This window comes from Cololabis saira, chromosome 5 (assembly GCF_033807715.1).
Source record: "Cololabis saira isolate AMF1-May2022 chromosome 5, fColSai1.1, whole genome shotgun sequence".
Lineage (NCBI taxonomy): Eukaryota > Metazoa > Chordata > Actinopteri > Beloniformes > Belonidae > Cololabis > Cololabis saira.
The window spans coordinates 14906599-14921688 of record NC_084591.1 but is presented as its reverse complement, the minus strand read 5'-3'; positions in this window follow the sequence as shown (position 1 = coordinate 14921688).

Below are 15090 nucleotides of genomic sequence, written 5' to 3'. Positions count from 1 at the left end.
GCGGCATTAAGCCGGGAGCGACAGGCGAAGCATGCACGGAAAAGCAGCACGGCGAAGCAGACAGTCCACAGCAAACAATCATAAAAATAAAGGCATGCAAGCAGCAGTGTCTCCTTATCTTAAGTCCAGTCAGTGGCCGCGGGTCTTCTTAGCAGTTCTCCTCCGGTGATTAGAACAGAAGAGGCTCTAAACTGCTCCGTGTTAAGCCTGATTTATGGTTCCGCGTTAAATCGACGCAGATCTTACGTCGTAGGGTTCAGCGTAAGGTGCGCGTTGCCGCGTAACCCTACGCCGTAGGGTCTGCGTCGGTGTAACGCGGAACCATAAATCAGCCTTTATGGTGCGCTGGAGAGGAGAGGAGGCAGGGAGCTGGGTGGAGGGGGCGGTGATTTAGCGGGCCCTGACGTCACGGCCCGCCACCAAACCAGGTGCGCCGTTTTTGCACAGTTATGCGGAAAATCCCAGAAAGCACACAATACACTGAATGTTAAAAGTTTGTTGTTTTTTGGGTGTAATTGATGTCAAGACACCCAACAAAACACAAAAAATCAAGAAAAATGTGTTTTTCATGTCACAATACCTTTAAATATGTATATTCCAAGGTAACTCCAAATTGCTTCATTCATGTTTCACTCTCATATATATATTTTTATCTGTCTTTGGGAAGTCTGTAAAGCATCTGTAAGAGTCATCACTGCAGAATGTAAAAACTCTTTGTTGCCCTCAGGTAGACGGTACAGAGCCACAAAAACAACCCGATTCAGAGACGGTTTTTATTCTACAGCTGTAACAAAACTTAATCTACTCAAAAACAAACTGTAAACTGATAAGAAAGATTGTGTGCATGTGTAGAGTATTTCTAATTATTTATTGGTTTGAATCAGTTATTTGTTTTATTTTATGTTGCGTGTAAATGTTTTATATACTATAGTATTTATACATGTATTTTTTAGCACTGACTGATGGCACTTTTAATTTTGTTGTTATATAATAATGACATTAAAGATCCAATTTAATCTAATGTAAAAAGTGATCAAATACAAGCTTAGAAGTCGAAACCCAAAAAGCTAAAAGTTGCCACAATATGTTCCTCTCATATGTAATATGGGGGAATGAAGTAGTCCTGTAAAATGTAACTATGTTTTAGGTACATTGAGAACACTCGTCCCTCAGCAGTGTCAAAGACCTTTCCTGTTAGTCATGTGTTCTTCATCTGAGGAGGAAGTGGGTGTCTATTGTTGGCGTGTGCTGTTTCAGAAGCACAGACAGATGCCTGCTTGTATAAATGTAGGACGGTAAATTCAAAGTTGCTCCTTATATAGTAAACTACACTACCATGGAAACCTCCCGACAGAGTTGGTACTAGTCAGTCGTCTTTGACTCTTGTACCAGTTCGAACGTGTCAGAACAGCCACAACATGAAGCCGTCTTATTTTCTACTCTTCCTCCTCAAACCACAAATTAGTTTGATTTGTTTTTACTGTATAAATTTGTTTAATTGAAAAATCGTAACTGCTTCATGTCTTAAAAAGAAAAAAAAAAAAAGGAAACACTTCCAACGATTGTGATGCACTAAATCAAGAAATTAGTTATTTCTTGTTGCATTACAGAGCTGCAGCTTCCTACATCCTCGGGCCGCTCAGCACAAAAAGAAGAAAAAAGCCCTACAGAGGAAAACAGAAGTGAAGCTGTGGTCTGCAAACCAAACGTGACGTCAAGGTCATCCACAGAGGAAATGGTGGCCAACACACCAGAGTTATCTGTGGCTTTCTGTTTGCATATAAGTACTGGGCTCAGAAAAGGAGAAGCATTTATCTGCATGCATTACTAGTTTGTGATCTTTGTAGTTTCACAGTTTTTAATTCCTGTTGATTTCTTAAAAAAAAGGACAGTTATTTATAGGTTAATCGAGATAACCTCGACAGCTTCTTTTTTTTTTTGCATTTCATCTTTTCATGTTTAGATCCTTAACCTCTGAACTGTTGGAGTTTGACAACTTGTAAATACAGTCTGGATGCATTTTGCATATTTACTGTGGTGCTGTATGGACAGACCAGCAAACATCGTCCCTGTAATTAAGATGTTGAGGTTGTTCTGTGTGTTGGTTCTGTTTAAAACTCTTGGTGGGCTGGAGTCTCTAGGATTATCTTGGTGTTCAGTCCTAATCTCAGGTCCAGCGACATGTAGTCGGGAAGACTTTGAGAATGCTCCTCAGCAGGCAACATCAAAGATCATCAAAGATCATCAAAGATCCATTGGGGGACTCAAAAGTAAGTCAACCTCCTTTGACCCCCGTGTTAAAGTGTCCAATTTAAAGCAGAAATAATCCTACACGACCTGTGATGGTTTCATTGTACAGTGAAAGAAATGTGATGTACGTCATTGGTTAAAAAATATATTATACCACAAATTATGCTTAATGAAGAGCATGGTTTTATAGGTAACAGCAGCTCCAATAGCTAGCTGTTATCACCCTAGTTACTCAATAAGACAACATTGCTTGTGCATTGCTAATTAACAGATAGCTACAACCATTTCCGGGTTGGCCAGGACGGTGATGAAGGCGATGCTAAGCTAAGCAGCCAGTGGTAGCTACCTTCACCAAAATGGATAACAGCCGGCCTCTGGAGCAGCCAAGTCTCCAGTCCTCCAGTCAAGTCAAACCCTCTCAATTCAGTCTGAAAGAATTTGTGAGGCGACGCTTCCGGGTTAACCCAGGACCCCTCCAGGCTGACGAACCACACCATTAGCCAACGACTAGCTGCGGTTGCTTAGCCAAGTCTTGGCATCACCCCTTTTCCACCAAACCGTTCCAGGGCTGGTTCACAACTAGTTCAATTTGTGAACAAGCTGAGAATCGGTTTGCTTTTTTATAGCTCAGGTGCTAAGGGGAGCCACGTTATTAGGGTTGCCACCTTTCAGAAATAGAAATAAGGGACTCCCCGATTTCAGCAGCGCAGGCGCCAAAAAAAGGGACATCCCCAAAACCTCTAAACTGCATAGAAATGTATTTATTTTATATGAAAAAACAAAACGCTTTGTTTAAAGTTTAAAGTGCTTTAATAGCATTGAACTTACATGACTGTACAGACAGCCAACCATACTAGCAACTGAAATACTATGCTATGTATGTCCACATCAGCCCAGATGTATAATATAGCCTTCAGGTGAAGAATATGGTGTAAAAGTTAATTTATTTCAATAATTCAACTTAAAAGGTGAAACTAATACATGTACATTACATAGTCTCATTACAGGCAAAGCAAGATATGTTAAGCCTTTATTTGTTATAATTTGATGATTGAATTGTTTATTGATTTCATAATATATTTCTAATTTTTTGAGATTTTTTATTCGGGGTTTTCATAAACTGTGAGCCATAATCACCAAAATTATAACAAATAAAGGCTTGAAATATATCACTTTGCATGTAGAGGGAAATAATATATTTGTTTCACCTTAAGTTGAATTTACTACGAATTAAGTTTTGCAATATATTCAAATGTTCCGACCTCCACCTGTATATTATGACATCAATAAATAAGAGCATAATATGTGTCCGTATTGGTTCAATACGGAAGGCAACTTTTAATTCCCAATTACGGAACAATTCTGTATTTCAAGGGACGGGTGGCAACCCTACACGTTATTGTCACTGCAAATGTCAGTTACATCGCTGCATTTGCATTGGCGCGGAAGTTGAAGTAACAACTTATTGCTCTAATACATACTTGATCCGCGTAGCACCCCCTTTTCCACCAAACCGGTTCCAAACCACTCCTGCTTTGTTGTATCCATATTAATTTGTTGCTTATTTGAAAATGTTACCATCTTGCAGTCTTGCTATTACCATTGGTCTTAACAACTCCATCCCTCCACTTACTTAAAGGGGACCTATTATGGCATCTAATACCTATTTTAAACAGGCCCTGAATGTCTTAAAAACAAGCTTTTGATTGTTTTTGCTAAATAAATTAGAAATTCAGCCTCTGAGCGTCTTTATCTTCCCATTCTCTAACCTCATTATCTATGAGGGATTCTGAGTGGGCGGGGCTATGACAATGAGGCTCTGTGCTGATTGGCTGCCTGAATGACGCGATACACCGTTATGAAAAAATGGCGGCAGCTCCGGCCGGCGGAGTTAGTCGTGGGCGTGGTTTCACGCATCGGAGGCCAACCTATGTAAATTGCATTTTGGTTACGTAACGAAAGGGAGCAGAATCTGAACGGCTCGTAGAAGCCACATCACACTGGATGGCTCATCCGGGCGGCTGTACAGACACTGCAGAATTTGGTTGCTTTTCTCCTTCTCTGAGTTGGCAGGCTGATGGGAGACCACTTTATATATGTTAAAGCAAGAAAAAACGTGTTTTTCATAATAGGTCACCTTTAAGCGGTTCTTTCCTCTTGCCCAGCAAAGATTTGATGCTATCTTGGAGCCGGGTTTTTCTGTCTCGGAGCCAGTTCTTTGTCAGTGGGAACAGAAAGCCCGGTTCCAAACTCAGCACTGGGCCAGATCCAAGCCTGGAACCGGTTTTGTTGAAAGGGGGTAATATAGTCTTTGTTTCATCTCCGGCAGTACCTGTTTCAGACGGTAGTGAAGCGAGGATGGATGGACAGATCCAATCAGAATGAATGTAAGGTAAAGTTAGTAGGTGTCATCGGTTAGCATGAGATAAGCTCCGCCCCCAAAATCGGGCATCAAAAGAGAAGAAAGCTTTGGTCAACATCACGGATAATCTGAGGTGTGACTCTTTAATATATACTGGGTTTTCTTCGGGTACATTGCACCTTATCGTTGATGAAAAACGTCATGGGAGTTTATCCCAGAAATCTAATTGAAAGATTTATTATAATGCAAAATCACAGAAATTTCAAATATTTCAGTCAGCTGATGTTGGTATTGTTTCGTTCAGCAGAAAGATTTCACCTACACCTCCTTTGCTCTCAAGCTTGGCAGTTGTGAATTTAGCATACTGCCTTGAAAGCAGTAAATATTAAGAAAAAAAAGATTCAAACCTACCTAAATGTAATTGTGCAACAATCAGGTTAACAGCTAGCTAAAATAACGTCTTATTCAAACTCTTGTCCTTGTGGTGCTCACACAATCAGCACCAGCAGAGGACCATCCAACAGGACCTTTAAAGACTGAATAAAAGATGCTGTGACGGTAAAGGTTGCTATGGCAACATAACTGAAATCAGCACGATCGGACTGAAGTGACATTTCTTTTTGCTTCATTATTTATTCAATGTGAAATGACTGAATAGATTTAATTCCTCATATTTTAACTGCGGAAAAAACAATCAGACATCTGCAAATGCTTAATTTAAGATTTAGTCTGAACATTTAGTCTGTAATGAAACTTCACATTTTGATAAATAGTCTTTACATGGATTGTTTCATTAACACTAATGGGATGTCATATTTGCAATAAGGGTTTCAAAATCATAACAATAAAACTGCAGTGTATCTATCAATCGGTCACTTCAGCTCTTATATTTGTTTGAAAAGATATAGATTTATGCTTCTACGTGCATGTATTTATTTATTTTAATTTCAATATATATTCATATTCTAAACAGCTGTTCCCAGACCCAAGATGTAAAGGAAAAATTAAAGCTGCAAGCAGCGATGAACGGGCCCTCGCACCCTTGTGCACGTTCAGGCTTGCTGCAGTGGAAGCGCGTGTATGACTTGCATGTAGATTCTTCAGGCCTGGACATTTAGCGGATGACACCACCCACGACTCTCTATATCAAACCATTGAAAAGTTATGGCAGAAAGTAGGAACTATCAGATATCGACCAATCAGATGAAGGGGCGGGGCTAATTTGCTAATTATGTTCAAGGACTCAAAACTGAGTCCGATGACACCACCCACCAGTCTATCAAATATTGACCAATCAGATGAAGGGGGGGTAGCGTGCTTTTTTTTCACTGTAACACTTTTGACTGAGAAAAGTAATGTGCATCGTCGCAGGATGGAGACGCACATTTTGATGTATAACACACCTGGGTGCACATTACGGTTCGGGCGAAGAAACGGCCGAGGAAATGGCATAAATTGCGCCAAAATTACATGATTAATTCAAAATGGCCGACTTCCTGTTCGGTTTCAGCCATAGCGCTAAGAGACTTTTCTTTAAGTTGCGACATGATACAGGTTTGTACCGATTTTTGTGCATGTACGTCAAACCGTATCATGGGGCTTGAGGCACGAAGTTTTCAAGGGGGCGCTGTTGAGCCATTAGGCCACGCCCATTAATGATGATAATTAATAATGAATAAACCAGGCCTGGCTTGCGTGCAAAATTTGGTGACTTTTGGGGCACGTTTAGGGGGGCAAAAAGGCCCTCATTTTGTCGGAAAAAAAAAAACCAAGAAAAACGAGGGAAAAACTAAAATTTCCTACAGATACAATTCCTACGATTAGTGCGAAGGCCCTAATCCAGGGGTGAGAGCATGAGAGCTACTTGTAAAATGATCAAGTCAAAATGATCTACCACCTACTACAAAAAATGCAAAACATATATTTATTTATAAATATATTGAGGATTCTTTATATCGCATGAGCCAATATTGCACAACACAACACAATTAACTATGTTCACTCAAAAAACTAAGGATCTTACCAAGAAATGTTATTATTTCTAACCTAAAAATGCCCTGATAACACACATAACTTAAAAGGTTAGGTGTTTTTCCCACGTGTTTCAATTGAACTTTCATTTGTGTCAAGCAAATTTGAAGTTCTACCTGTAGTTAAGTTTTAAGTTAGAGTTTTGGCAGTGTTCAAAATAAAATGATGAGCCCTGCTGTATTGAAGCACATTAGACACCAGTGCTGCTTGTTTTTCCATGAATGACTACGGACCTAAAATTGAAAACTACCCAGTTAGCTTTATTACGTTTTTATTTTTCTGACATTTTCTGCCTTTTCTTTTAGTTAAAACTGTATCACTGCAAAATTCTTCTGAACTGAAGAAAATTCAGCTTCTCATTGAATTCTTCTTTGGTGATCAGAAACTCCACTAAATGCCTGACATTACTCCTCCAGCACTCAAAGACTGCGGGCTAAGAAACACATCACAACTCATCATTGGATAATATTGCACACTTAGAGAGTCAGTGAACGGAAACCATTGATCTCTTTTGTTGACACAGGGGTGACACGCTTGAGAGTGCTATTAAACTCCAGGACCACAAATACACTGAATACAATATTGTGGCAGTAACATATAGTTTTAAGATCTCAGATCAGTACCGTCTGTCATGTAGATTTTAAATGCAGTGTGTTTAGATACTTTTAGGTGATACTGAGTTCGTTGTTATGCTTTTCAGTGCTTTCTGTGGTGCTTTGGTGCTATAGAGATTCTTACCAAGGACGTTTCTGAAGCCTGCCTACTGCTTAAATAAGGTGGTTGTGTAACCATCCTTTGTGTGTGTTCTCTCTTTTCTCCTTGTCCACTGGGCCCAAGGATGAGTATGATGTGTGCAACACCTTAACAGTCCCACAGGGTACATCCCGCAGCACAGGTGAACCTAATCCACTCATGGTGCACTGGGGCCCACAGTACACAAGCATCTGTGCCTATTTTTTAAATCCTGTGTTTTCTGTATTTTTTTAAATGAACACATTTTATAATATTCATTTATTATTTTATTTATTTCATATAAACATCATTCTACTTGTGAGAGGGGGTAGCATGTCTTTAATGCCCTGCCCTGTAGCAACATCCCATATTCTTGAATCATGTCATCATCCAGTGACTCTGAGCTGTTCTTACTCATCCTTAACAGTAGTCACTTCCCCAAATTCCCCCTAGCCGACTCTACCAACTCACTGAAAGAATATTAATCATCTTAGAACCCAGAAATAGACTAATTGATCTGAGTATCTGAAAATGTACAACATTGTTGGAGTTGGCATATTACCAAACAGGTGTTTGCGTATGAAAGAAAGACTAGTGAGTCTGTTTCCACTGACCGGTTCGATCCGGGCCATACAGTCGGTACACTGTTTTGTGTTTTTACGTTACATTCTTTGAAGATAAAACTAGAAAAAGCAGTTCTTTGGATGACCAGTAGGGGCTGGCTGCAAAAGCTTGTCCATTTCTATTGACATGCGGTGCGTCCGAAATGCCATACTAAAAAGTATATACTAAAAAGTATACTTAAGTTCGGCACACTTGTGACGTGTCACAGCAGCAGTAGCAGCACCGCTCCGCTCTTTCCCGTTTATTCTGGCCGAAACAAGATGACATTATATAATATTATTATATACGAATATTATATAATAATATTATTATACTTAATATTATACTGACATATACGTATCACTTAGCAACCAAAAACCACTGCATTGCATTGTGGGAAGTTTCTGCTCGGCTAGTGTCCACACAATCCACACTAAAAAAAAATTCCGGAATGAGTATGGATAGAGCATACTATTGAGTACGTTCTAATGTTTCGGACGCACTAAAAAAAAATTTGCATACTCATTTTGCATACTCATTAGGGTGGAAGTGTGCAATTTCGGACGCAGCCATGGTTTTTCTCCAGGTGGTGTAGCTTCCTCCCACAGTCCGAAAACATGCATTTTAGGTTAATCGCTGATTCTAAATTTCCCATAAATTTAGTTTTCAATTTATTTCCTCTTTGAAGGGGATTCAAATCAGGGTGCACAAGTATTTTGCCTCCTAAACAAATAGCTACATAATAGATTTCATTTATTTTAAATCCAGTTTACTGCAGTCCTTTTCTTACTCTGCGTTCTAAAATGTAACATAAGCATGAATATGTTTATAGCAATTTAAAATGACTACATTATGTCACTTAAAATACTACATAAGCAGATTAAATCCATTTGATGTTCTCTACAGTTTGGTGCATCAGGCAAAATGAGTAAAAGTCAAAAGTCCAATATTGTGCATACCATGATACAAATGCAATACCGCTACATTTAACAGGCACTTTCAACAACAAAGTAAATCACAACGTAGATGCAGATAAGACAGTGTTGAAACAAGTGCAGCTAAGTACCACTAAGATGACTAAGATGACATTCAAGTGCAGTAGTGGAAGTAAGCGGGCGGGGGTGACAGAAGGTGTTCTGGGAAAAGGAAAGTGCAACCATTTAAAGGGAAATCATGCTCTCCGGATGTAGTTCAGTTAGCCCTCATTGATAGGCAGGGTCCTGACTTCAAGATCTGCACTTAAACATTATAGCTCATGGTTGTATGTAAGAGTGAGAACAAAGAGAAAGAGAAGAAGAGAGACTGTAAAAGGGTGAAGGGAAGATAACTAGTTCAAGTCTTCATAGCAGAGTTCTTATCCTGTGAGGAAACCAGCAGGGGGGACTGATCAAGGAAATTGAGGCACTGGCTTTGAAATGCCTTCCCTGCAAAGTTCTTCCTGCAGATTCACACGGAGCGGAGCGTGTTTACAGCTCGTGTACGCTCTGCGAGGACACCTGATTTCTGGCAGCTGCATCAAAGTCTGGATGTTTCTTGTTGTGATGGAGAGGAGGCGGTGGGGGTGATAAGTAGCCAGTGTGACTCAGCCCTCACAGTCACTTCCTTTGGCATCTTAAGTATGGATGGATGAAAGGAAGGAAAGCAGCGAGTCATTGTGCGGCCAGCTGACTCACCATATAAGAGCGTATTCTGGGAAAAGGAAGCACGTGTCGGTGTTGGGAGGTGGGCTCATGTAACCTCAGATACAAGAGTAAGACGCCTTTGGTCCTCCACTGAGGAACAATTATCCCGTTTCCCGTCACACTAGAGGAATGCAGGGTGAGATTCCTACTCTGTGAGTTGTGCCCCGTCACCTGCCACCTCCATATGGATCCCATTTCACCCTTCCCTGTTCCCCTCGGCCGGGGAATTTCCTAGTCTGTGTGGCCGCTATGAGGGAGGAAGTTACAGAGCTGTGTTTATTCAAGCTCTGTCCTTCTGTCAGACGTAATGTTGAGGTTAGTTGAAAGAAGCAAAGTTCCTGTTTTCTTTGAACAGGAGTTCCATACAAAAGCAGTTATAAAATGATGTTGAATCAGAAAAACTGCTGGTGTTTGAATGGAGTTCAGAAAGGTTGCATGCACAAACCGAGGAAACACATAGAATAATGTCATTGGGCTCATTATTATGCATTCACATTGGCGAGACCTTGAATACTTTGTCCTGTGGTGTGTAGTAATGTTTCTATGTGTGTAGATGTGACAGCTGCTGTAAATCTCATGTGCTCTCTGTGTTTTAATGTTTTAATGCAAACATGCCTCCAGAGCTTGCAAGGCATCGGTTGTTGACTGTTTACGCGCATACACACAAACCTCAGTGTCTGTGCGACTGCGTGAGCTCATGTTGACTCACAGTTACACTAATGACTGTAGCAGAGCAGTGAATGAGAGGCTCACGTTGGCCGTAAAGAGCAGAGAGAGAGAGATAGGCGAGGGGCTGAGCTTCTGTCTCCTAACCTCTCAGCAGCTCAGCGCCTTTACACATACACACTTACACTTTCTTATAAAGCGAGAAGACAACCCTGTGAGGACTGCAGCACATACAGTCCACAGTGTAGGACACTTCAGTGGAGTCTCTCAGTCTGGGAGGGAATACCGCGCTGACGGGGGACCGACCAGTTCAGCAGGTTAGTGTTTATGCTTATTATTCTACTTATCCTATTGGTATTTTTCAATTGTGAGGAAACAATGAATAATAATGAAAAATATTGTGCTTTTTTAAATTTATTATCTTGAAATTTTTATGTTTTGGATTTTCACAGGGATGGGGGGGGATTTTAGCACAGATTTGTCTGATATTTTCAAACTCTAAATTTCAGTTTTTCAGGTTCACTGAGGTGGATTGAGTAGTTACTGGTACCATAAAGAGCATCAAGGATGGTATCCATGATACGGTCTGTTTCACAGAGTCTTAACATCCATCCGATTCCAGCAGAATACCACTTTTGAACCTTTACAGTTTGGTATTAAGTGCTTCTGCAAAAGAAAGAAGAAAAAAGAAGGTCACATCTGTGCTGATGATGAAAGAAAACAAATCACCACTCCTTCCAAGACAAGAACCAGCTGGACAAAGTTATATTTATTTATTTAGCTACTTATTTTTTGATGCAACAATTCCTTTTTCTAAAATGCCAGGTACAAGACATGGTTTGTACATCAAGCATCCTTTCTTTGCACTAAACTGATACGTGCATGTCAATATGTCACCTGCACCAGAGCAGGTAACTATAGTGATAGCAACACTCCTGCAAACCCTACTCTGCCATTTTAATCCTGCCTGTGATGAAGCCCTCCTTTGTCTGCAGTCGCTGATCTCTGGCAAAGCGATAAAGGTCCAGATTAATTAACAACAGACCGCTAAATCTCTACAATCCCCGCTGTGTCAAATACAGTGACATTTATTCCCATTTTCTGACTAAATCCAGTACGTCAGCGTCGCTCCTTGGCACTGATCTTCAGAAGCATCACCAGATACGTAAACATGTGTTCTTAAGCAATGACAAACAGCCCAGGAGATGGTTTTATGTCTCATCTGTCACAGGGTTGATTGCTTTAAATCCAGGAAGCTGAGCTGCTGTTTTGGAATATGACGTACCGTAAAGTGTTTAACTCGCTGCTGGACAAAGTAGAGGTATTTATCATACTTTTTTTTTAAGCCAACTATGGGAATGAGTGTCCACCATCTGGTCAACAACATTCTTACCAGGTATCTGTTTCTCATGACATCAGTGTACCGATGTCAGATATTTTGGGAATATGTTCATTCCCTGTTTTGTCATAAATTGAGGTAAGAAGCTACAGGCATCTGCCAGTTACAGTAAAAATAGAGAAACTATGCCTCCAACTTGTGCAAACATTAATTTCACCATACGACAGTGGTCTTCTGAGATAGTAATCACATCTGCCAGACTTCATATTGATGAAACCATGAGTCACTGCTTCGGGGAAACATATAAATCCGATCTGCGTCACTTAGCTCAACAAGCCTCTCCCCCTCCGTCATTGTAAGCACGTGATTTCCCATCTTCATGGAGTCATATCTTCTGCCACTGAAGATCGTTGGTCTGTTCGCCTTGTGACTGAACTCTCTAAAACACGCAGAGAGGTTTTTCCCCTACGATCTGAAAGTCGAGCCAAACCATGTTCAGGAAGTGCTTCATATCCTGCTGCTCCTCCTGCATGAGTTTCCCCACATGCTGGGGTGACCAATCGTCTCACTCCTGCCATGTAGAAGATGACAGCAGCTGGAAATATTGGCTAGACGACAGACATGTTGGTGGCAGTCATTGGTTTGGATGCCACCCATGAGGCCACCACATTCATGTAGTTGTATCATCAACCGTTTGTCGATGCAGAGCATTAAACCCACAGAAGAGCGAGTCACTTTCCTTCCTCAGGTAATCCAGTTTTATGTTCCACCATGTACAGCTTATACTTGTTGATCCATTTACTCGGTGAGTTGTGGCCAAAGACACTGTAGGAGGGAAGAGGAAGAGGACTTATGATCAGCTGCTTGTCGCTCGTCACATGATAAACCTTTACCCTTTTCGGCTTTTGTCTAAATTAAGCCGCCTTTTAGCAAACATTAGTCACAGTTCCACAGTTCCTGTGGCCAAAATGTTGTAAGTAGACATGTCACTCCTGCATGATATTTACATACATTTATATTGTCAGCAATAACATGTAAATACATGTTCTCCTCTGTCTCTTATTTCTTTATAATTTATAGATGCCAGCAAAGTCCCATGGCCAGCATTTTTAATCAAATAAAAGACAACCTAGATGGAGCGTTTGACGGTGTGACCCAACCAAGAGAAGGACGGCAACCTGCTTTTGTTTCAGCTTATACTCAGTTTGTACTTCTATTCATCACCTTCTATGCTTTAAGAAACAGTTTAGCCTTTTGTGCTTATTTACTCTCTAATGTAAGGTTAAATTGGTGGACCTCTTTACAACAAACCACAAGAATGATTCACTTAGCTGTGCAATGAAAGATTAACCTTGTGCAAGATTAAAACCCAGCTCCTAGGCTTTATAGATATCACCAAATGAATACTATATTATATATATAGCTATCTGATTAAGAAAGCATATTATGGTACTGGTTATAGTACCATATTCCTGGCTAGTGTTCCTTTCTTTTAGGATTGTTTAGCGTGGGTTAGGTTTAGCGTTAGGGGTTAGCGGTTAGGGTTTGTGTTAGGAAAATGCTGGAAGAATATTTCCATGGTTTAAAATATATGCATCAGTCCATTTTCTATAGCTGCTGAATCCTGTTCAGGGTCAACTGGGTGTGGAAGCCTATCCTAGCTGTCATTAGACAAGATATGAGATGTATCTGGTCCACCACAGGGCCAACAAGACTATTGAACATCTTTGGATTTTGGAAGAAATTGGAGCTCTTCAAGACGTCTGATACAGAATATTCAAACTCCAAGCTCCAGTTGAGGTTCAAACCTGTGAGGAGATGATTTTAACTTCTATACGACTCTGAAAGTAAGAGTTGTGTTGTCCTATAGATACAATATTAAAGTTCTCAGTTTCAAAAAGGAGAGCAAGGAGCATGGTAGTGAGGAGAAGATCCTCTTCAAATATGGACTCAACCTTAGAGTAGGAAGGTAATGAGAATTCTTGCTTTTGTTGACTGTACTAAATTATTTTTTTTTAGGAAAAAAAATGCAGCAACATTTTCCTAATCAAATGCATTTGATTGTTTGATCATGCAAAAGCACAGTGATGCCAATTGCACCAGCAAATCTGCAACAAATTGATTTAGGAATAAAGGAATCAAGATGTTCCAGTCATAGTCAAGATCTTAAAGCTGGTTCAAATACTGTGGTGGGACATTTCAGGAGAGGTGTGGTGTGGTTCATCTAGCTGTATTCAGTTCGCTTTAAAACCTAGGTGGATTGATGGATGGATGGATGGATGGAGGGATGGATGGATGGATGGATGGATGGATGATGGATGGATGGATGGATGGATGGATGGATGGATGGATGGATGGATGGATGGATGGATGGATGGATGGATGGATGGATGGATGGATGGATGGATGGATGGATGGATGGAAAGAGAACAAGAGATAAGAGAAAAACAAAAATTAAAACGTTTCTCCCAAAATGAAAAACATCCAAACCAGGGTTTTTAAGTTCGTCTTTTCTCAAAACGGCAGCTGAACTTTATTATGTCTATCCTTGTGTGTTATGTGGATGATTTTTTTTCCTGGAGCAGAGACGTGCTGACCCAGGCAGGTGGAGCCGAAGGAGTCAACCTGGAATTCCCTTCAAGCTTTGCAGATGCTTCTCTCCAAAAATACACAAGGTTCACCACTGGATTCCTCTCTCTGCTGGTTGGGAGGTTTGACCGGGTTTTCTCAGTAAGCACGCCCCCTGCTGTTCATTTGTGGAATTACCCAACCAACTCAGAGAAGGAGGAGTCTGTGGGGGGAAAGTGGAGCTCAACTGTCTCCACAGTCTACTCTGAGAGGAGGGAGCAGTTTCTTGGTTTTGACTAAACACCTGTATTTACTAACCTGAAGGCAGCACATTAGTCCACGTTACGTTACATGAAGAACTTTGTCTGTGTTCATTATTCTGCAGGTTTAACGTTCTTGTGTGTAGAACTGCACTCAGAAACTGATTTCATTTGGTGACGTAGATGTTTGTACCCAGTCTCTAGCACCACAGGAAATCAGTGTTCTGGGAGGTGGACTACCAGCATGTACAAACTCTGTACATGAATAAACTGATGCCACAAGTCATACTTTAATAACTGCACTGTTTCGTCCATGCTCACAGCTGCTGCCCTGCTTCTTGTTTCCGTTTTGCCTCTCTGCATTTCTACTCACGCATCAGCTCACATTCCTTCAGACTCGACTCAGCGTCCATGATTCAGGATTTACAAAAATTCTGAAAATATGATCAAATTGTTCCTCTGCTTTTTTTATGTTCATGTCATGTGTTTTCAGAATAAAATTTTGATTTGCTCACTTATGCTCAGTCATTTACTAATTTAAGAAGAAATTGCCCTGCAAATATTTGATACACTGAAATTTGTGTCAATAAGAAATGT